A 23,616-nucleotide genomic window follows, 5' to 3' on the forward strand; every position below is an offset into this window, starting at 1 on the left:
CCAACAGACCTATACATGGGTGGTATCACTGTACTCAGGAGATGCTGCTGAAGACATATTGGGGTGTTATTTGGCAGTAACCCTTAACGTTCTCAGTAAATGTATTCTTGAATTGCTATTTTGTCAAAAAATCACCACTTTTTTTTTTTTTCAAACTTTGGCATAGATTGGTGGTAAAATAGTTGCATGGAAAGAGTCAAAATACCCCATGTTTAATACCTTAGGTTGTGTTCTTTTAAAAAATATATATATGTGAAGGGTTAATCAGGGATTCCTGACAGATATCAGTGTTCCAATGTAACTATCGCTAATTTTTTTTAAAAAAATTTGGAAATAGCAAAGTGCTACTTGTACTTATTGCCCTATAACTTGCAAAAAAAGCAAAGAACATGTAAACATTGAGTATTTCTAAACTCAGGACAAAATTTAGAAACTATTTAGCATGGGAGTTTTTTGGTAGTTGTTGAAGTGTAGGAGATTTTGAGGGTCAAAGTTAGAAAAAGTGTGTTTTTTTCAATTTTTTCCTCATATTTTATAAAAAATTTTATAGTAAATTATAAGATATGATGAAAATAATGGTATCTTTAGAAAGTCCATTTAATGGCGAGACAAACGGTATATAATATGTGTGGGTACAGTAAATGAATAAGAGGAAAATTACAGCTAAACACAAACACCGCAGAAATGTAAAAATAGCCTTGGTCCCAAACGGACAGAAAATGGAAAATGGAAAAGTGCTGCGGTCATTAAGGGGTTAAAGGTTGCTTGGCCACAGGTGCAGGTTATATGGTCAAATATAATATCTAGGATAAGATGGCGCAACACGAATACGCAAAGGGCAGGATATAGGTCACGGAGGCGAGTTAATCAGGTAGCAGCGAAGATAGTTAGGGAGATAGGGGGAAGGGTGCTGGAGCATCCCTTGATCGCGGCAAAACGAGAGGAGCTGTTTCGGGCTGATGGAGTGCACATGAACGAGGTGGGGAACGATCGGTTTCTGGAGGACATAAGGATGTTGGTAGCAGAGCTGGTGCAGGTGAGGAAAGGTCACTAGGCTGGGATGTCGGAAAAGGGAGCCTTTATTGTGGCGGTGAAAACGGGTCTCACACATGGGCGGGGCATCAAGGACGTGGGAGGATCCCGCTGCACATTCGGCTTGGCGCCGTGATCCGGTGGTCTAGCTGCTGGGCAGACTGTGCAGCGGGTTCTCTCGGGCAATTCCTCGGGCCACGCCATGGGGGGGTGTTTTGTGGTCATCCCCCCCGGAAACGTAGACCCATGTTCAGTGGAAATGCTTTGGCATTTATGTTGATTGGTGGTATTGAAATTGCAATAATTGAGTTACAGCTCTCTTATCTGATTTTGGCTACAATGCAAAATCAGCTTAAATAAAGTGACCTTTCCATTTTTTAATTGGCAAACCCTGTTGTTGTGTCTTTATTTCAGGTAATTAAGTGGGGAATAAGGATAAGGGATATGGTGATTATGGTACTGGGTGAAAGTGGTTGTCAAGGGAAGTTAAATGGACCATCTAAGCCTTATAAAAAAGTGGAGGGAGCAAATGCGACAGGAGCACAACTAAGGCTAAGGGCTCCTGTAAACAGACCTCAAGGGGTTAATTAGGCATTTTCCCTAAGGGGAAAGAGGGAGGGGGGACAGGTTAGGTAGGAAGACAGGGAGAGGTGAGAGTAGAGACAAAGGAAAGTGAGATTAGGAAAAAGGGGAAGGACTGAGAGAGAGAGGTGATATAAGGAATAGAACAGGAAGTAAGCCACACTAAACTTTTTCTTGTTTCCCTCCCACCCACCCTGCATTAGGTTCATTAGGAGAGAGCGAATCATAATTGGAGAGGTCACAAAAGGAAGAGGAGAGCAAGCAGACACAGATATGGGCAGGATGCTGACCAATTGGTTGGATCTATATAAGACCGCCTGTGTTCCCTTAAGGAATGAAATAGCTGCAGCTGAGGCTAAGCGGGTGACGCAAATCGGTCTATGTTAGCCAGAGGCATTAAGATTCAGCAGCTATTAGGAGTCGGAAGAGCGATAAGGTGGAGAGCGGTGAAAACGGTCTCACACGTGGGCAGGGCATCGAGGACGTGGGAGGATCACGCTGCACATTCGGCTTGGCGCCGTGATCCGGTGGTCTAGCTGCTGGGCAGACTGTGCAGCGGGTTCTCTCTGGTAATTCCTCGTGCCACGCCACGGGGGGGTGTTTTGTGGTCATCCCCCCCGGAAACGTAGACCCATGTTCAGTGGAAATGCTTTGGCATTTATGTTGATTGGTGGTATTGAAATTGCAATAATTGATTTACGGCTCTCGTATCTGATTTTGGCTACAATGCAAAATCAGCTTAAATAAAGTGACCTTTCCATTTTTTAATTGGCAAACCCTGTTGTTGTGTCTTTATTTCAGGTAATTAAGGGGGGAATAAGGGTAAGGGATATGGTGATTATGGTACTGGGTGAAAGTGGTTGTCAAGGGAAGTTAAATGGACCATCTAAGCCTCATGTATCTTAATAGTAAAGTTGGACAGAAGTGCAGTAGGTCAGGTACTTTGAACTAATCAAAATTGAGCAGTTCTATAAGTGTAATTCCTGACCCATGATCTGTTTGCCTTCCAAACTTTATCCATTTGTTAGAATTCTTATGCTGTGAACTTAAGACAGCGGTCATTACTTGGACAACCAGGACACGTTATACCGAACTTTACACCAGAACTACTCTGGAGCGGTAAAACACAACCGCTGATCACTGAACAGATAAGCAAAGATTTCATCACAACACTGTTATTATCCTGTCATCCTTCCAACCACTACAGCGCAACTTTCCCCTCTTGCTCCAAGAAAGTTTCTCTTCAGTCTATAGAGACACACTTTACCTCAAGATTAGAGAAGGATACTGTATTGCAAAAAGGACACAGTCTGTACTCTCTATAACTAACCACATTTCATATTCCTGCAAACACAGACTGTTCCAGTGGTTACGAGAGCATACAGACAGGAACAAATCCTAACATTTGATCTTGAGAGTCCCATTCCGACATTAATCACACTACATTTCTCTTGTTAAGTGTATCCAGTCCACAGATCATCCATTACTTATGGGATATTAACTCCTCCCCAACAGGAAGTGCAAGAGGATTCACCCAGCAGAGCTGCTATATAGCTCCTCCCCTAACTGCCATTACCAGTCATTCTCTTGCACCCAACGAATAGATAGGATGTGTGAGAGGACTGTGGTGATTATACTTAGTTTCATACCTTCAATCAAAAGTTTGTTATTTTATAATAGCACCGGAGTGTGTTATTCCTTCTCTGGTAGAATTTGAAGAAGAATCTACCTGAGTTTTTCTATGATTTTAGCCGAAGTAGTTAAGATCATATTGCTGTTTCTCGGCCATCTGAGGAGAGGTAAACTTCAGATCAGGGGACAGCGGGCAGATTAATCTGCAAAGAGGTATGTAGCAGCTTATTATTTTCTGACAATGGAATTGATGAGAAAATTCTGCCATACCGATATAATGTAAACTCAGCCTTAAATGCAGTAGCAGCAACTGGTATCAGGCTGTCATGTATGTATATTTTACACTTCAGTATTCTGGGGAATGGCACTTCACTGGAATTATACTGTATGCATAAAACTTTAGCCTAATTTGCAGGGACTAGCAACAGGCTTTTTAATAACACTCAATTTATTAATGTTAAACGTTTTTTGCTGGCATGTAAAATCGTTTAATTTTCTGAGGTACTGGGTGAAAAAATGTTTTGGGCACTATTTTTTTCCACTTGGCAGTCGTTTTATTTAATTTATGACAGTTTACTGATCTCTCTCACTGTTATGTGTGAGGGGGAGGGACCTTTTTGGTGCTTTTGCTACTCATCAAAAAATTCAGTCAGAAGTTTATTGTCTTCCCTGCATGATCCAGTTCATCTCTACAGAACTCAGGGGTCTTCAAAACTTGTTTTGAGGGAGGTAATCACTCACAGCAGAGCTGTGAGATTGTAGTTGACTGTGATAAAAAAAACGTTTATTTCTGTATTTTTTTTCTGCTATCAGGGTTAGTTATCCTTTGCTAATGGGAGCAATCCTTTGCTAAAATTGTGTTTTTTACAAAGATTTGATGCTATAACTTTTCAGTTTATTAATTTTCAACTGTCATAACTTTTTCTGTGCTTCTTATAGGCACAGTACGTTTTCATATTATAGTAAATTACTTGAAAAGTATTTCCAAGTTGCTAGTTTATTTGCTAGTGTGTTAAACATGTCTGATTCAGAGGAAGATATCTGTGCTATATGTGCTAAAGCCAAAGTGGAGCCCAATAGAAATTTATGTACTAACTGTATTGATGCTACTTTAAATAAAAGTCAATCTGTACAAATTGAACATATTTCACCAAACAACGAGGGGAGAGTTATGCCGACTAACTCGCCTCACGTGTCAGTACCTGCATCTCCCGCTCGGGAGGTGCGTGATATTGTAGCGCCGAGTACATCTGGGCGGCCATTACAAATCACATTACAGGATATGGCTACTGTTATGACTGAAGTTTTGGCTAAATTACCAGAACTAAGAGGTAAGCGTGATCACTCTGGGGTGAGAACAGAGTGCGCTGATAATATTAGGGCCATGTCAGACACTGCGTCACAATGTGCAGAACATGAGGACGGAGAGCTTCATTCTGCGGGTGACGGTTCTGATCCAAACAAACTGGATTCAGATATTTCAAATTTTAAATTTAAGCTGGAAAACCTCCGTGTATTACTAGGGGAGGTGTTAGCGGCTCTGAATGATTGTAACGCAGTTGCAATACCAGAGAAAATGTGTAGGTTGGATAAATATTTTGCGGTACCGGCGAGTACTGACGTTTTTCCTATACCTAAGAGACTTACTGAAATTGTTACTAAGGAGTGGGATAGACCCGGTGTGCCGTTCTCACCCCCTCCGATATTTAGAAAGATGTTTCCAATAGACGCCACCACACGGGACTTATGGCAAACGGTCCCTAAGGTGGAGGGAGCAGTTTCTACTTTAGCTAAGCGTACCACTATCCCGGTGGAGGATAGCTGTGCCTTTTCAGATCCAATGTATAAAAAGTTAGAGGGTTACCTTAAGAAAATGTTTGTTCAACAAGGTTTTATATTGCAACCTCTTGCATGCATTGCGCCTGTCACGGCTGCAGCAGCATTTTGGTTTGAGTCTCTGGAAGAGACACTTGAATCAGCTCCATTAGATGAGATTACACACAAGCTTAAAGCCCTTAAGTTAGCTAACTCATTTATTTCAGATGCCGTAGTACATTTAACTAAACTTACGGCTAAGAATTCCGGATTCGCCATTCAGGCACGCAGAGCACTGTGGCTAAAATCCTGGTCAGCTGACGTTACTTCTAAATCTAAATTGCTTAATATACCTTTCAAAGGGCACACCTTATTCGGGCCCGGGTTGAAAGAAATTATCGCTGACATTACAGGAGGTAAAGGCCATGCCCTGCCTCAAGACAGAGCCAAACCTAAGGCTAGACAGTCTAATTTTCGTTCCTTTCGTAATTTCAAAGCAGGAGCAGCATCAACTTCCTCTGCACCAAAACAGGAAGGAGCTGTTGCTCGCTACAGACAAGGTTGGAGACCTAACCAGTCCTGGAACAAGGGCAAGCAGGCCAGGAAACCTGCTGCTGCCCCTAAGACAGCATGAATCGAGGGCCCCCGATCCGGGAACGGATCTAGTAGGGGGCAGACTTTCTCTCTTCGCCCAGGCTTGGGCAAGAGATGTCCAGGATCCCTGGGCGTTAGAGATCATATCTCAGGGATACCTTCTAGACTTCAAATTCTCTCCCCCAAGAGGGAGATTTCATCTGTCAAGGTTGTCAACAAACCAAATAAAGAAAGAGGCGTTTCTACGCTGCGTACAAGATCTTTTATTAATGGGAGTGATCCATCCGGTTCCGCGGTCGGAACAAGGACAAGGGTTTTACTCAAATCTGTTTGTGGTTCCCAAAAAAGAGGGAACTTTCAGGCCAATCTTGGATTTAAAGATCCTAAACAAATTCCTAAGAGTTCCATCGTTCAAAATGGAAACTATTCGGACAATTTTACCCATGATCCAAAAGGGTCAGTACATGACCACAGTGGATTTAAAGGATGCTTACCTTCACATACCGATTCACAAAGATCATTACCGGTATCTAAGGTTTGCCTTTCTAGACAGGCATTACCAGTTTGTAGCTCTTCCATTCGGATTGGCTACGGCTCCGAGAATCTTCACAAAGGTTCTGTGTGCTCTTCTGGCGGTACTAAGACCGCGAGGAATTGCGGTAGCTCCGTACCTAGACGACATTCTGATACAAGCTTCAAGCTTTCAAACTGCCAAGTCTCATACAGAGTTAGTACTGGCATTTCTAAGGTCGCATGGATGGAAGGTGAACGAAAAGAAGAGTTCTCTCTTTCCACTCACAAGAGTTCCCTTCTTGGGGACTCTTATAGATTCTGTAGAAATGAAGATTTACCTGACAGAAGACAGGTTAATAAAGCTTCAAAATGCATGCCGTGTCCTTCATTCCATTCAACACCCGTCAGTAGCTCAATGCATGGAGGTGATCGGCTTAATGGTAGCAGCAATGGACATAGTACCCTTTGCACGTCTACATCTCAGACCGCTGCAATTGTGCATGCTAAGTCAGTGGAATGGGGATTACTCAGACTTGTCCCCTACTCTGAATCTGGATCAAGAGACCAGAAATTCTCTTCTATGGTGGCTTTCTCAGCCACATCTGTCCAGGGGGATGCCATTCAGCAGGCCGGACTGGACAATTGTAACAACAGACGCCAGCCTACTAGGTTGGGGCGCTGTCTGGAATTCTCTGAAGGCTCAGGGACAATGGAATCAGGAGGAGAGTCTCCTACCAATAAACATTCTGGAATTGAGAGCAGTTCTCAATGCCCTTCTGGCTTGGCCCCAGTTAACAACTCGGGGGTTCATCAGGTTTCAGTCGGACAACATCACGACTGTAGCTTTCATCAACCATCAGGGAGGGACAAGAAGCTCCCTAGCAATGATGGAAGTATCAAAGATAATTCGCTGGGCAGAGTCTCACTCTTGCCACCTGTCAGCAATCCACATCCCGGGAGTGGAGAACTGTGAGGCGGATTTCTTAAGTCGTCAGACTTTTCATCCGGGGGAGTGGGAACTTCATCCGGAGGTCTTTGCCCAAATACTTCGACGTTGGGGCAAACCAGAGATAGATCTCATGGCGTCTCGACAGAACGCCAAGCTTCCTCGTTACGGGTCCAGATCCAGGGATCCGGGAGCGGTTCTGATAGATGCTTTGACAGCACCTTGGACCTTCGGGATGGCTTATGTGTTTCCACCCTTCCCGATGCTTCCTCGATTGATTGCCAGAATCAAACAGGAGAGAGCATCAGTGATTCTAATAACGCCTGCATGGCCACGCAGGACTTGGTATGCAGATCTAGTGGACATGTCATCCTGTCCACCTTGGTCGCTACCTCTGAAACAGGACCTTCTGATCCAGGGTCCCTTCAAACATCAAAATCTAATTTCTCTGAAGCTGACTGCTTGGAAATTGAACGCTTGATTTTATCAAAACGTGGTTTTTCTGAGTCAGTTATTGATACCTTAATACAGGCTAGGAAGCCTGTTACCAGAAAGATTTACCATAAGATATGGCGCAAATACTTATATTGGTGCGAATCCAAGAGTTACTCATGGAGTAAGGTTAGGATTCCGAGGATATTGTCTTTTCTACAAGAAGGTTTAGAAAAGGGTTTATCCGCTAGTTCCTTAAAGGGACAGATTTCAGCTCTGTCCATTCTTTTACACAAACGTCTGTCAGAAGTTCCGGACATTCAAGCTTTTTGTCAGGCTTTAGCTAGGATCAAGCCTGTGTTTAAAACTGTTGCTCCACCATGGAGTTTGAACTTAGTTCTTAATGTTTTACAGGGGGTTCCGTTTGAACCCCTTCATTCCATTGATATCAAGTTGTTATCTTGGAAAGTTCTGTTTTTAATGGCGATTTCCTCGGCTCGAAGAGTCTCTGAGTTATCTGCCTTACATTGTGATTCTCCTTATCTGATTTTTCATTCAGACAAGGTAGTTCTGCGTACTAAACCTGGGTTCCTACCTAAGGTGGTCACTAACAGGAATATCAATCAAGAGATTGTGGTTACATCTTTGTGTCCTAATCCTTCTTCGAAAAAGGAACGTCTGCTACACAATCTAGATGTAGTCCATGCCCTGAAATTTTATCTACAGGCAACTAAGGATTTTCGACAAACGTCTTCCCTGTTTGTCGTTTATTCTGGTCAGAGGAGAGGTCAAAAAGCTTCGGCTACCTCTCTCTCCTTTTGGCTTCGTAGCATAATACGGTTAGCCTATGAGACTGCTGGACAGCAGCCTCCTGAAAGAATTACAGCACATTCTACTAGAGCTGTGGCTTCCACTTGGGCCTTTAAGAATGAGGCTTCTGTTGAACAGATTTGCAAGGCTGCAACTTGGTCTTCTCTTCATACTTTTTCCAAATTTTACAAATTTGACACTTTTGCTTCTTCGGAGGCTGTTTTTGGGAGAAAGGTTCTTCAGGCAGTGGTTCCTTCCGTATAAAGAGCCTGCCTGTCCCTCCCGTCATCCGTGTACTTTAGCTTTGGTATTGGTATCCCATAAGTAATGGATGATCCGTGGACTGGATACACTTAACAAGAGAAAACATAATTTATGCTTACCTGATAAATTTATTTCTCTTGTAGTGTATCCAGTCCACGGCCCGCCCTGTCACTTTAAGGCAGGTAATTTTTCCATTAAACTACAGTCACCACTGTACCCTATGGTTTTCCTTTCTCTGCATGTTTTCGGTCGAATGACTGGTAATGGCAGTTAGGGGAGGAGCTATATAGCAGCTCTGCTGGGTGAATCCTCTTGCACTTCCTGTTGGGGAGGAGTTAATATCCCATAAGTAATGGATGATCCGTGGACTGGATACACTACAAGAGAAATAAATTTATCAGGTAAGCATAAATTATGTTTTTATGGTTCTTAAAGGTATTTATATAGTATGTACACTGCATTAATTCTCTATAGAGTCCTTTTATCAACTTTGCATAGATTATTTTCCTTATGTTATAGATTGTTTTTAATTCATCTTATGTACTGAATGTTTTAATCTAATTGATGCCGGCATCTTATATATTTGAACTGTATGCATTTGTATTTTATTGTTCTGATAGATTTTTATTAAACGATATTAAATTTTATCACATTTCCTTGTACATTACGGTAAAAGGTGACATTATTACATATCTTAGATTAAGATACCACCTACATTTTTTATTTTTCCCATAATCTCATTTAAGATTTAATTAACGCTAATCCCAAACCACCCCTTCACAACTATTTTCAGTGATTAATTAGGAGGTCTAATCACTTCTTCTGGGTACAGTGTATGAGATTTTCGAATGTAGTATCTTTAAATAAACCACCCCTTATTATTATTTTTTACTCTTCATTAATGAATCATTGCACTGCAACATATCTACATACAAAATCTTTTTTTTAAAAAAACATTTTAAACAAAATTTGACCTGTTTTGCAATCTTGGAACATACTCCTTGAAAATCATCTTGTGTATTGATTATCTTACCTTTGGCTAATTAGGGAGCGGGCGGGGGAGGGGGCGGGAGCGGGTGGGAGCGCTGCACTGCAGAAAAAAAAATTGTTGAGAGCGGCAGGGAAGGGGAAGGAGGGAGAGAGAGGGGATCCAAGTGGATGAGAATTTTGGCAAGTGTAAACAGGCTTTAGGACTAGTATTTAATATCTCAATAACATGCCTAAAGATATATGTTCTTCACATAGAATTTCACTTTATTTTTATTTTGTGTATATATATATATATATATATATATATATATATGTGTGGTAAGATATATAGCTATACCTATATATCTATATGAATAGATATATACTGGTATATGTATATACACACACACATATATATATATATATATATATATATATATATATATATATATATATATACATATACATATACATATATATATATATATATTTAAATACATATAAAAAATTTCCTGTATGCGAAGAACATTGGAATGTTAAAATTAAACTTAAATGATTCCAATAAGGCATGCAATTTTAAACAACTTTCCAATTTACTTTTATCAGCAAATTTGCTTTGCTCTCTTGGTATTCTTTGTGGAAAGCTAAACCTATGTAAGCTAATTTGTAAGCTGTTGAACTGCCTCTTATTTTAGTGCATTTTGACAGTTAGACACTACTAGTTTGCGTGTGTCATATAGATAACATTGTGCTAACTCCCGTGGAGTCAGCACTGATTGGCTAAAATGCATGTCTGTCAAAAGAACAGAGATAAAGGGGCAGTCTGCAGAGGCTTAGAAACAAGGTAATCACAGAGGTAAAAAGTGTATTAATATAACAGTGTTGGTTATGCAAAACTGGGAAATGGGTAATAAAAAGATTATCTTTTTAAACAATAGAAATTCTGGAGTAGACTGTCCCTTTAAATATCTACAGTAAATACAAAGTGAAACACATTAAATATTATTATGGAACTATTATTTAGACACACATACACATATATATGTATATATATTAGGGATTGGAGACTGTTTCACAACGTTCGAAAATAAAATGAATTTTAACACATTTGTTCATTCGTTTTGAATTTTGAATGTTTGTACAACATTCTAACATTTGTTTAATGTAATAGTATATCTAATTCTTTCTTTAAATGTAATATTTGAATTATGCAATATTCTAAATAGAAACATTCAAATTGAAATATTTGTTTCTATAATGTATCAATTTACTAACGCCTAGATTTAGAGTTCTGCGGTAGCCGTCAAAACCAGCGTTTTGTTCCGATCAGCCAATAGAATGCGAGCTCAATCTGATTGGCTGATTGGATCAGCCAATCGGATTGAACTTGAATCTGATTGGCTGATTCAATCAGCCAATCAGATTTTTCCTACCTTAATTCCGATTGGCTGATAGAATCCTATCAGCCAATCGGAATTCAATGGACGCCATCTTGGGTGACGTCATTTAAAGGAACCTTCATTCGGACTTAGGACGTTGTTAGAAGAGGATGGATCCGCGCCGGCTGCTTCAAGATGGACCCGCTCCGCTCCGGATGGAAGAAGATAGAAGATGCCGCCTGGATGAAGACTTTGGACCCTCTGGAGGACCTCTTCTTGCCGGATAGGATGAAGACTTCGGACACTCTGGAGGACCTCTTCTTACCGGATAGGATGAAGACTTCGGACCCTCTTCTGGACGGATCGGTGATACCCGGCTGGGTGAAGATAAGGTAGAGAGATCTTCAGGGGCTTAGTGTTAGGTTTTTTAAGGGGGGTTTGGGTGGGTTAGATTAGGGGTATGTGGGTGGTGGGTTGTAATGTTGGGGGGGGTATTGTATGCTTTTTTTTACAGGCAAAAGAGCTGATTTCTTTGGGGTATGCCCTGCAAAAAGCCCTTTAAAGGGCTGGTAAGGTAATAGAGCTGTTAACTTTTAATTTTAGAATAGGGTAGGGCATTTTTTTATTTTGGGGGGCTTTGTTATTTTTTTAGAGGGCTTAGAGTAGGTGTAATTAGTTTAAAATTCTTGTAATCTTTTTTTTATTTTTTTGTAATTTAATGTTTGTTTGTTTTTGTAATTTAGTGTTTGTTTGTTTTTGTAATTTAGTTTAGTTGATTTAATTGTAGGTAGTTTAGTTAATTAATTTATTGATAGTGTAGTGTTAGGTTTAATTGTAACTTAGGTTAGGATTTATTTTACAGTTAATTTTGTAATTCTTTTAACTAGGTAGCTATTAAATAGTTAATAACTATTTAATAGCTATTGTACCTAGTTAAAATAAATACAAAGTTTCCTGTAAAATAAATATAAATGCTAAAATAGCTATAATACAATAATTTGTTATATTGTAGCTATATTAGGGTTTATTTTACAGGTAAGTATTTAGCTTTAAATAGGAATAATTTATTTAATAAGAGTTAATTTATTTCGTTAGATTTAAATAATATTTAACTTAGGGGGGGGGTTAGGGTTAGGGTTAGACTTAGCTTTAGGGGTTAATACATTTATTATAGTAGCGGTGAGGTCCGGTCGGCAGATTAGGGGTTAATACTTGAAGTTAGGTGGCGGCGATGTTAGGGAGGGCAGATTAGGGGTTAATAAAATTTATTATAGGGTTTGCGAGGCGGGAGTGCGGCGGTTTAGGGGTTAATACATTTATTATAGTGGCGGCAAGGTCCGGTCGGCAGATTAGAGTTTAATAAGTGTAGGTAAGGTAGCAGTGACATTGGGGGGGGCAGATTAGGGGTTAATAAATATAATGTAGGTGTCGGCGACGTTAGGGCAGCAGATTAGGGGTTCATAGGGATAATGTAGGTTGCGGCGGTGTCCAGAGCGGCAGATTAGGGGTTAATAATAAAATGCAGGTGTCAGCAATAGCGGGGCGGCAGATTAGGGGTTAATAAGTGTAAGGTTAGGGGTGTTTAGACTCGGGGTACATGTTAGGGTGTTAGGTGCAGACTTAGAAACTGTTTCCCCATAGGAAACAATGGGGCTGCGTTAGGAGCTGAACGCTGTAAAAGGTTACAAAACAAGGATTATAAATAAAAAAATTAACTCTGCCCTCAATACTCCACGTGAACACTTACTACAATACAGGGAGAAGAAAAACATATCACGTATCCCACTAGTAGTCAAATACAACCCTGCTGTGGAAGGGATACGAAAAATCATAAAAGACTTACAGCCACTACTCTTAGAGGATCCCACACTCAAAAAAATCTTTCCAAAACCCCCAATTCTGGCATACAGACAACCACCTAACCTAAAGCAGAAACTAGTACATAGGAAGCTACCCCTTGAGAAAAAGAACACTCAGAATGGAACCAAGTGCTGCTATAAAGCTCTCTGCAAACTGTGTCAACATGTTTGTGAAAGCAGCACAGCAAATCACAATAATAAATCTTATAACATTAAAGGGGCATATTCATGTATATCTGCAAATGTGGTATACATGATACATTGCACTGCATGTGAAGTGGGATGCTATATTGGAGAAACAAGCCAAAAACTGCACCTTCGGATGAACTTACACAGACACTCAATCAAAAACCACTGTGAAACAAAATACTTGTTATGTTTAGGTTGACTATGATTATATATATATATGGTTTTGTAGCTAGCTCTTAATACCTAATAATATCTTTCTTATTAAAGGCTTTATAAGAGCTAGCGATTTTATCAAAAGCGACTCACAAAATAATTCAGTGAAAACTTAGTCAAGCAGATTTCGGTTATACAATTGAGTGAAACTGCACAACAGAAAACCAGTAATGAAATGTGACTGCTACTGTGAATAACCGTCTTTATAACTAGATTCAGTGAGAGAGAGTTCTTAGTTATATAGTAGAGGAATTGCAGATTAAGTAGCAAGTAAGGATATAGTTTTGACTAGTAAGTACAATTATGCAACAATTTGTTAGTAAGTAGCGATACCTTTAGTTCTCCTGCTCTTGGAGCGGTGCAGCGTGAGACACTGTGATGGCGGATGAATCTGAAACCTTCCTGTTTTGTGAACAGACTTGCTCACGGTTCTATAGTGAGGAAGGAAAGAGTGCAGCGAATACGTTATTGAAGTAAGTACCTGTGAAGTACAGCATGAGTTTTGTGACTTTATCACAGCGTGATAGTTTGTCCGAAGTTGTAGATGATTCCTGTGGGTTCTGAGGAGGGAAGGCGGTATGTTTGAAGTCCGGTATAGGTGATCCGGTGACAGACTGAGAGAGCAGCTAACACCTTACACTGAGGAGATAAGTAAGACAAAAGTTAAAGGTTATGAAGGAATTCTTGTTGTAAAGGTATTGCGTCCTGGATTTCCTTAGGAGGAATGAGATCTAGGAGTTATATTTAATCAGACTTGATCAGTTGAGACTGAGTTTCCAAACGTAGGAGGAAAAATACAAAATAATCAAGCAAAGATCTATACAGGAAGTGGCTATTTATAGGGGGTAAGGGATGGAAGTGGAATGTCTTAAAGGGACATTACAGATCCCCCCCCTCTAAGCATCCGCTCCGAGGATGCAGGTTTGGTAGGGTATCTTGCATGAAATGCATCCAACAGACGATCGGCATGGATATGTGACTTGGGCACCCAAGAATCCTCCTCAGGACCATAGCCCTTCCAACGAACTAGGTACTCAAGGTGACCACGGAAAGTCCGAGAGTCCAGTATAGAATCCAACTCATATTCAACGTGGTCCTCCAATCGAATAGGAGGAGGTGGTTTACTTGGGCGGTCCCTGAAAGTGTCTTGGACATAAGGTTTTAAGAGTGCCACATGGAACGTGGGATGTATCCTGTAGTTCCTCGGGAAATCCAGTGTAATAGAAGTTGCATTGAGTATCTTTTTTATCGGAAAAGGTCCAATGAACTGATTAGCCAATTTCCGGCAAGGAACTGATAATCTGAGGTATTTAGTGGATAACCAGACTAAGTCGCCTAGTTTATAATTCGGACTGTCCCTATGTCTTAGGTCATAGTAATGTTTTTGCGAAAGCTTAGCAGATTTCAAATGTTCCTTTAGGAGAACAAGGGACTCCTTAAGATTAGTGAGGTATGAAGTAGCTGCTGGAGAATCAGAATGTACCCGAGAGATCTGGACAGTTTGAGGATGGTAACCATAGGTGGCAAAGAAAGGACTTAACTTGGTTGAAGCAGAGACTGAATTATTGTATGAGAATTCGGCTAATGGGAGCAAAGAGAACCAATCGTCTTGTAAATGAGTGGTGTAGCAACGAAGATACTGCTCCAATATCCCATTAACTCTTTCAGTGAGTCCATTAGCTTGGGGATGATATGCTGTGGTTAGTCTAGACTTTATACGTAAAGCCAAACATAAAGCTCTCCAGAAATGAGAGGTGAATTGAGATCCACGATCAGTAATGACGGATTGAGGTATACCATGAAGACGCACAATGTTTTTTATGAAAGCATCAGCAGTCTCCGTTGCAGATGGCAAAGAAGTTAAAGGAACGAAATGTGCCAATCGCGTGAGATGGTTGACTACTACCATGATGGTGTTATGGTTTTGAGAATATGGTAGGTCGACAATAAAGTCCATAGATATAACAGTCCAAGGAGTATCCGGGAGTGGCAAAGGAGTGAGGAGACCAATAGGTTTCAATCTTTCTGTTTTGTTTCTAGCACATACTGTACAGGATACGATGTATTGCTGGATGGAGTCAGCTATCTTGGGCCACCAGAAGTATCTATTGATTGCTTCTTTGGTTTTAACTATACCTTGGTGACCAGAAAGTGGGGTATCATGGAACTGTTGTAATATGTAAGTTCTAAGTTGTCGGGGAATGTATAACTTGTCATAGTAGTAGTAGAGACCAGTGTGATCCTTTCTCAAGGATGGTATACTAGGTATAATGTCTGTCTGGAGTGCCTGGATGATGTCGTCTTCGAGTGGTGTAAGCTTTCCTACGACTTTGTGAGGTGGTATAAGAGTCATGGTGTTTTCGGACTTCTGAGTTTGCTCATGTAAACGTGAGAGAGCATCTGCCTTTGTGTTTAAATGTCCTGGCCTATAGGTTATCAAGAAGTTAAACCTATCTAAAAATAGGGACCACCGTACCTGTCTTGAGGAGAGAGTTTTACTTTGACGTAAATATTGAAGATTCTTATGATCTGTGTATATTATAAAAGGTTTGTCTGTTCCTTCTAAAATATGTCTCCAAACCTCTAAGGCGGTCTTAATGGCCAATAACTCTTTATCCCCTATTGTATAGTTTAACTCAGCTGGTTGTAACATCCTAGAGTAATAGGCAACTGGATGTTGTATCCCATCTATAGCATTCCTTTGGGAGAGAATTGCCCAGAGACCAGTGTCTGAAGCATCTGTCTCTAATACAAACTCACAAGTGTGATGTGGAATAGATAGAATGGGTGCTGTTAAGAATTTTTCTTTTAATAACCTGAAAGAGGTCTCAGCTTCGTTGGTCCAGCTGTACCTAGTTTTTGTTGTAGTTAATTTGGTCAAAGGTTTTACTATGGTAGAAAAGTTACGAATAAATCTGCGGTAAAAATTTGTGAACCCAAGAAACCTTTGTAAAGATCTCACTGTTTTAGGTTGGGGCCAATCTTTTATCGCAGATACTTTTTCAGGGTCCATTTCAATCCTATCAGGAGTGACTATATATCCAAGAAATTTAATTCTGTTTACATGGAATAGGCATTTCTCTAGTTTCGCGAACAGTTTATGTTCACGCAACCTCATCAGGACCCATCTGACATGTTTTATATGTTCTGCAGTGGTTCTAGAGTATATTAGAATATCGTCTAAGTATATTATGACGCAGATGTCAACAAGGTCTTTGAATATTTCATTTATGAAACTCTGAAAAGTTGCCGGGGCATTGCAGAGCCCAAAAGGCATGACCCTATATTCAAAAAGCCCGTATCGGGTTCTGAAAGCAGTCTTCCACTCATCCCCTTCTTTAATCCTAATCAAATTATACGCCCCTTTTAGATCGAGTTTGGTGAAAATAGTGGCACCATTGAGGCGTTCCAAAAGTTCAGGGATGAGTGGAAGTGGGTAGCGATTCTTGATGGTAACTGCATTCAGAGCCCTATAATCAATAATGGGCCTCAGTGTGTGATCTTTATTTTTCACGAAGAAAATGCCTGCTGCAGCAGGTGATACAGAAGGTACTATAAAACCCTTTCTGAGACTGTCGTCTAAATAATCCCTAAGATACTGTAATTCTTGTTGCGACAATGGATATATTTTACCAAAAGGAGGTACTGAACCTGGAATTAAATCTATGGGACAGTCGAAAGTCCTATGGGGTGGTAATGTGTCAGCTTCTTTAATATCAAAGACATCGGATAAGTCCTGGTATTCAGGTGGTATGACTGCTTGTAGTGTGCCAATGTTTTGTTGTGGAAAACAAGTGTTTTTGCAAAATAGTGAAGTGAAGGTAATCTTAAAATTCTCCCAATTAATACTAGGGTTATGTTTTACTAACCAAGGTAACCCTAATATGACAGTATGGATTGCTGTTGGTATTACGTCGAAACTTTGATATTCTACATGTCCATCTGTTGTGTGAATCAGTAAAGGTACAGTATGATGGGTTACTGGTCGATTTTGGATAAAAGAACCATCTATTACCTTAAGAAAGAGAGGATTTTTCTTTGTGATAGTAGGTATTTTATTTTGTGAAACAAAAGAGGCATCTATAAAGCAACCATAAGCACCAGAGTCAATTAAGGCTTCAGTCTTGACCTGATGAGATTCCCACTGCAAAGATAAAACCATAGTGAGTGCATGATTGTCTTTCTGTAGGGAAACAGTGTAAAGGTGTGATGGCTTACCCTTCTTTGTACGTTGCAATATGGGACATGTTGTTACAGAGTGTTCCTTACTAGCGCAGTAAAGACATAGGTTCGAGATGCGCCTTCTAGCTTTCTCTTCAGGTGTGAGTGGAGCCTTGATAACGCCAATCTCCATGGGCACAGATACAGGGGTATTTCTGTCAATGTAAGTTGCTATGGGTCTCCTTTGAGTCACGTCCGTGCATAATCTCTCAGTGCGGCGTTCTCTCAGTCTGCGGTCTAAAGTGGTAGCCAGCTTGATGAGTCCGTTTAAGGTGTCAGGCATCTCTACCCTGGATATCTCATCCTTCAAATTGTCATTAAGGCCGAGTCTGAATTGATTCCGCAACGTGATGTCATTCCACAAGGTGTCTGTGGCCCACATCTGATATTCCGTGACATAATCCTCTACAGGACGTTTCCCTTGTCTCAAAGCTCTGAGTTTGGTTTCTGCGTTTATCTGTGTATTGGCATCCTCATATAGTAAGGCCATGGAGGAAAAAAATGAATCAAGTGAGTCTAGGGTTTCATCTTCAGTTTCAAAAAATCGGTTCGCCCAGGCCCTGGGTTCACCGGTTAAGTAGGATATGACTTTACACACTTTTTTCTTCTCTGTGTGATAGGTGCGAGGTTTCATAGTGAAAAGGCGGAGGCAAGCATTTTTAAAAGCTCTAAAATCCGACCTTTTCCCTGAGAATACTGGAGGTGGGTTAATGTGTGGTTCAGGGGGATCTGAATTTCTAGGGGTTATGATCTCTTTGTAAATATTCTTTAGTGCAGTATTCTCTGCTTGTAAGTCAGTGAGTGCCCTTGCAAGATAATCAACTTTTTGATTCAGAGTTTCAAACTCTGTTTTAATGGCCTGAGCATCCATTCCTTTTTAGGCTTGATTATTATGTTATGTTTAGGTTGACTATGATTATATATATATGGTTTTGTAGCTAGCTCTTAATACCTAATAATATCTTTCTTATTAAAGGCTTTATAAGAGCTAGCGATTTTATCAAAAGCGACTCACAAAATAATTCAGTGAAAACTTAGTCAAGCAGATTTCGGTTATACAATTGAGTGAAACTGCACAACAGAAAACCAGTAATGAAATGTGACTGCTACTGTGAATAACCGTCTTTATAACTAGATTCAGTGAGAGAGAGTTCTTAGTTATATAGTAGAGGAATTGCAGATTAAGTAGCAAGTAAGGATATAGTTTTGACTAGTAAGTACAATTATGCAACAATTTGTTAGTAAGTAGCGATACCTTTAGTTCTCCTGCTCTTGGAGCGGTGCAGCGTGAGACGCTGTGATGGCGGATGAATCTGAAACCTTCCTGTTTTGTGAACAGACTTGCTCACGGTTCTATAGTGAGGAAGGAAAGAGTGCAGCGAATACGTTATTGAAGTAAGTACCTGTGAAGTACAGCATGAGTTTTGTGACTTTATCACAGCGTGATAGTTTGTCCGAAGTTGTAGATGATTCCTGTGGGTTCTGAGGAGGGAAGGCGGTATGTTTGAAGTCCGGTATAGGTGATCCGGTGACAGACTGAGAGAGCAGCTAACACCTTACACTGAGGAGATAAGTAAGACAAAAGTTAAAGGTTATGAAGGAATTCTTGTTGTAAAGGTATTGCGTCCTGGATTTCCTTAGGAGGAATGAGATCTAGGAGTTATATTTAATCAGACTTGATCAGTTGAGACTGAGTTTCCAAACGTAGGAGGAAAAATACAAAATAATCAAGCAAAGATCTATACAGGAAGTGGCTATTTATAGGGGGTAAGGGATGGAAGTGGAATGTCTTAAAGGGACATTACAATACTGCACCCCTGTTGGTCACCATTTCACCCAACCTGACCACTCCATCCAAAACCTCAAAATCAAAATTCTCAGAGGCAACTTCAAAAACACCATGGAAAGAAAAACCTTTGAAATGAAAATGATAATGCACTTCAACCTGTTTAATTCTGGACTAAATGTGGACTCTGGATTCTTAACACATTATCAAAAATTTTTGTAATGTACTTTCATTTAGTCAATTACATTGTATATTCCACATTCTTTATACATAGGTACACAGGTAAGCCTATGTCCACACTTTTGTCTTTTTTTAACTTTTGTATTCCCCCTGTATATACAATTTCACATCTTTATAGATATTGATGCAATGTTGATATATAACTTTATGTCAGTATATGCTCCATGTAAAGCTATATATTTCCCCTGTCTGTTCTCCTACACTGGACACTGTCTGCCTGTTACCTAAGCCCCCCTCATGATTTTTACGACACCTCCTCCTCTCCCTGCACTTTCTGTCTTCTTAGCTATTCTGTGTTTTAAGATACAATCTGTAAATTCCATTGAATTGGTCAGTATTGCTTCAGACTTGATAAAGGAAGGAACTCTTCCGAAAGCTTGTCAACTTATAAATGTATAGTTAGTCCAATAAAAAAAGTATCATTGCTCAATGCAATACTCTTGTTATTTTGATATATATATATATATATATATATATATATATATATATATATATATATATACAGGGAGTGCAGAATTATTAGGCAAATGAGTATTTTGACCACATCATCCTCTTTATGCATGTTGTCTTACTCCAAGCTGTATAGGCTCAAAAGCCTACTACCAATTAAGCATATTAGGTGATGTGCATCTCTGTAATGAGAAGGGGTGTAGTCTAATGACATCAACACCCTATATCAGGTGTGCATAATTATTAGGCAACTTCCTTTCCTTTGGCAAAATGGGTCAAAAGAAGGACTTGACAGGCTCAGAAAAGTAAAAAATAGTGAGATATCTTGCAGAGGGATGCAGCACTCTTAAAATTGCAAAGCTTCTGAAGCGTGATCATCGAACAATCAAGCGTTTCATTCAAAATAGTCAACAGGGTCGCAAGAAGCGTGTGGAAAAACCAAGGCGCAAAATAACTGCCCATAAACTGAGAAAAGTCGAGCGTGCAGCTGCCAAGATTCCACTTGCCACCAGTTTGGCCATATTTCAGAGCTGCAACATCACTGGAGTGCCCAAAAGCACAAGGTGTGCAATACTCAGAGACATGGCCAAGGTAAGAAAGGCTGAAAGACGACCACCACTGAACAAGACACACAAGCTGAAACGTCAAGACTGGGCCAAGAAATATCTCAAGACTGATTTTTCTAAGGTTTTATGGACTGATGAAATGAGAGTGAGTCTTGATGGGCCAGATGGATGGGCCCGTGGCTGGATTGGTAAAGGGCAGGGAGCTCCAGTCCGACTCAGACACCAGCAAGGTGGAGGTGGAGTACTGGTTTGGGCTGGTATCATCAAAGATGAGCTTGTGGGGCCTTTTCGGGTTGAGGATGGAGTCAAGCTCAACTCCCAGTCCTACTGCCAGTTTCTGGAAGACACCTTCTTCAAGCAGTGGTACAGGAAGAAGTCTGCATCCTTCAAGAAAAACATGATTTTCATGCAGGACAATGCTCCATCACACGCGTCCAAGTACTCCACAGCGTGGCTGGCAAGAAAGGGTATAAAAGAAGAAAATCTAATGACATGGCCTCCTTGTTCACCTGATCTGAACCCCATTGAGAACCTGTGGTCCATCATCAAATGTGAGATTTACAAGGAGGGAAAACAGTACACCTCTCTGAACAGTGTCTGGGAGGCTGTGGTTGCTGCTGCACGCAATGTTGATGGTGAACAGATCAAAACACTGACAGAATCCATGGATGGCAGGCTTTTTAGTGTCCTTGCAAAGAATGGTGGCTATATTGGTCACTGATTTGTTTTTGTTTTGTTTTTGAATGTCAGAAATGTATATTTGTGAATGTTGAGATGTTATATTGGTTTCACTGGTAAAAATAAATAATTGAAATGGGTATATATTAGTTTTTTGTTAAGTTACCTAATAATTATGCACAGTAATAGTCACCTGCACACACAGATATCCCCCTAAAATAGCTATAACTAAAAACAAACTAAAAACTACTTCCAAAACTATTCAGCTTTGATATTAATGAGTTTTTTGGGTTCATTGAGAACATGGTTGTTGTTCAATAATAAAATTAATCCTCAAAAATACAACTTGCCTAATAATTCTGCACTCCCTGTATATATATATATATATATATATATATATATATATATATATATATATATATATATATATATATATATATATATATATATATATATATATATATATATATATATATATATAAAATAGCCCTTTGCAGTCCGGCAATGTACCATATACCTTTTAAGCCCTTGTAACTTTTTATTAATATTTATATGATTATTTTTTTATCAGATAGTGTTTATATGTGTTTAACAGTTTAGTCTAATGTATTTATGTTGTGTTTGGTGCAACTTTTATTTTAGCCCTAACCCTTTACACAAGGTCCTCAGTTGCGCTACCCCGACGCACGTTAAATGTAATTGCGCAAATTAACGCGGTTGCGATATTCTTATATCACACACCACTTGTAATCTATCCCTTATTGTTCAATGCTCACATCCAATACTTTCACTTTCCATCATGATGGGACTTATGACTCCGTTGTTGCAAGTTCCTATTTGCTTTTTTGTTAAATACATCTGTTGTATTGGGATCATGCAGGATGAAGAGAGAATGACAGTGTAGAGCCATATAGACAAGGAATGACTTAAGGGTAAAGGCCTGAGGGAGATTGAAAAGAAGAATGCTTGAGGCCTCTTCTCCATTTTTTAAAAACCTGCCCACCTACATCACCACTTAGCAAAATGTAAGACTGCACAGACTGGTACTTAGAGAGGGAATACCAGTGCATGCGGATCAAGGGAACTCTTCATCTAACAGCGCCATCTGCTGGCCTCTAATAGCAAATCCTATGTAAAAGTATCATAAGGGTTCAATTTATTTTTGGGGCTGCGTGTGCGTCTGGCTGTCACTGCGATAACAGCCTGTCTGGCTATGCTGTCAGGGGAAACAATTGCCCTGTTGCCCCACCACTGGATGTGTCACTGCTAGAAATTGCAATAATTTTAGTTAAACAATGATAAGTATAAAATCCTAAATGTGTGACAATAAGATGTTGGTTTGAAATATTTAAACAATAATGACTCCCTTGCTGCTATGTACACCATAAAAAAATTTTTTTTTAATTATTATTCTAAGTAATAATATTAATATTATTTTATTCATTTATTTTTGCATTCATTTCATATGATGGTGTTTTCTCATATTATGATATTTCTGCAAACTATTTATTTTCTAAAAATGCTTTTTCTTCTATAAAAAAAAGTGAGGTATAATATGTGCGGGTACCTCACAGAAAAAAAGTTAACATTTATCTGTAAATGCAATGTGGGACAAACAGCTAAAAACATCCCTAGTGTAGAGGTGTGAAAATGGCTCAGCAACAAAAGTGTTAATGTTAGTTTATGCCAACTGAATCCAAACCAGCTAGAAAGGCAAAAACCTAAATGACATCATCCTTGTGTGGATTTGAATGACTAGTATTGAATGAGACTGTGCTCTTGCCAGCTGCTTATTCAAACTGAGTCTGTATTCCTTCCGAGATTCCTTCCAGTGTTCCAAAAAATGAATATGTTTTACTAAACCAGAAAGGCAGCTGTTATATAATATTGAGCAGTATGTAAACTGATAACTGGTACTGTCCTTATTCCTTAATTATATTTTGTTTTAAAAACTGTTCTTTTTATAAATCTAGATGCGTATGGGTAACATAAGTAATACATTTGCCATTTAAAAATCACAAGGCTAAATTATGAGTGGTGCGCTATCGTTAGCACAGGCTTGATATTGAGATATTGCAATATTGTGCCGGCTTTAACTTGCTCACATATTACAAGTTGAAAGTACGCTTGACCGCAAACTAAATTTGTGCTCGTCAGGTTAGCACAACTGAAGTCCTTGTGTAAAAGGTTAGGGCTAAATAAAAAGTTGCACCAAACGCAACATAAATTAATTAAAATAAAGTGTTACACTCATATATACTGTGTGTGTATATATATATATATATATAATAAAAAATATTCATATAAATATAAATTAAAAAATGTATATGAGTTAAAAGGTATATGGCATATGGCATATATATGAGTTAAAAGGTATATAGCCAGGGCCGGTGCTTGTGTAAGGCAGTATAGGCAGCCACCTTAGGGTGCCCCCAGCAGGGGGGTG

This window comes from Bombina bombina, chromosome 4, assembly GCF_027579735.1.
Source record: "Bombina bombina isolate aBomBom1 chromosome 4, aBomBom1.pri, whole genome shotgun sequence".
NCBI lineage: Eukaryota > Metazoa > Chordata > Amphibia > Anura > Bombinatoridae > Bombina > Bombina bombina.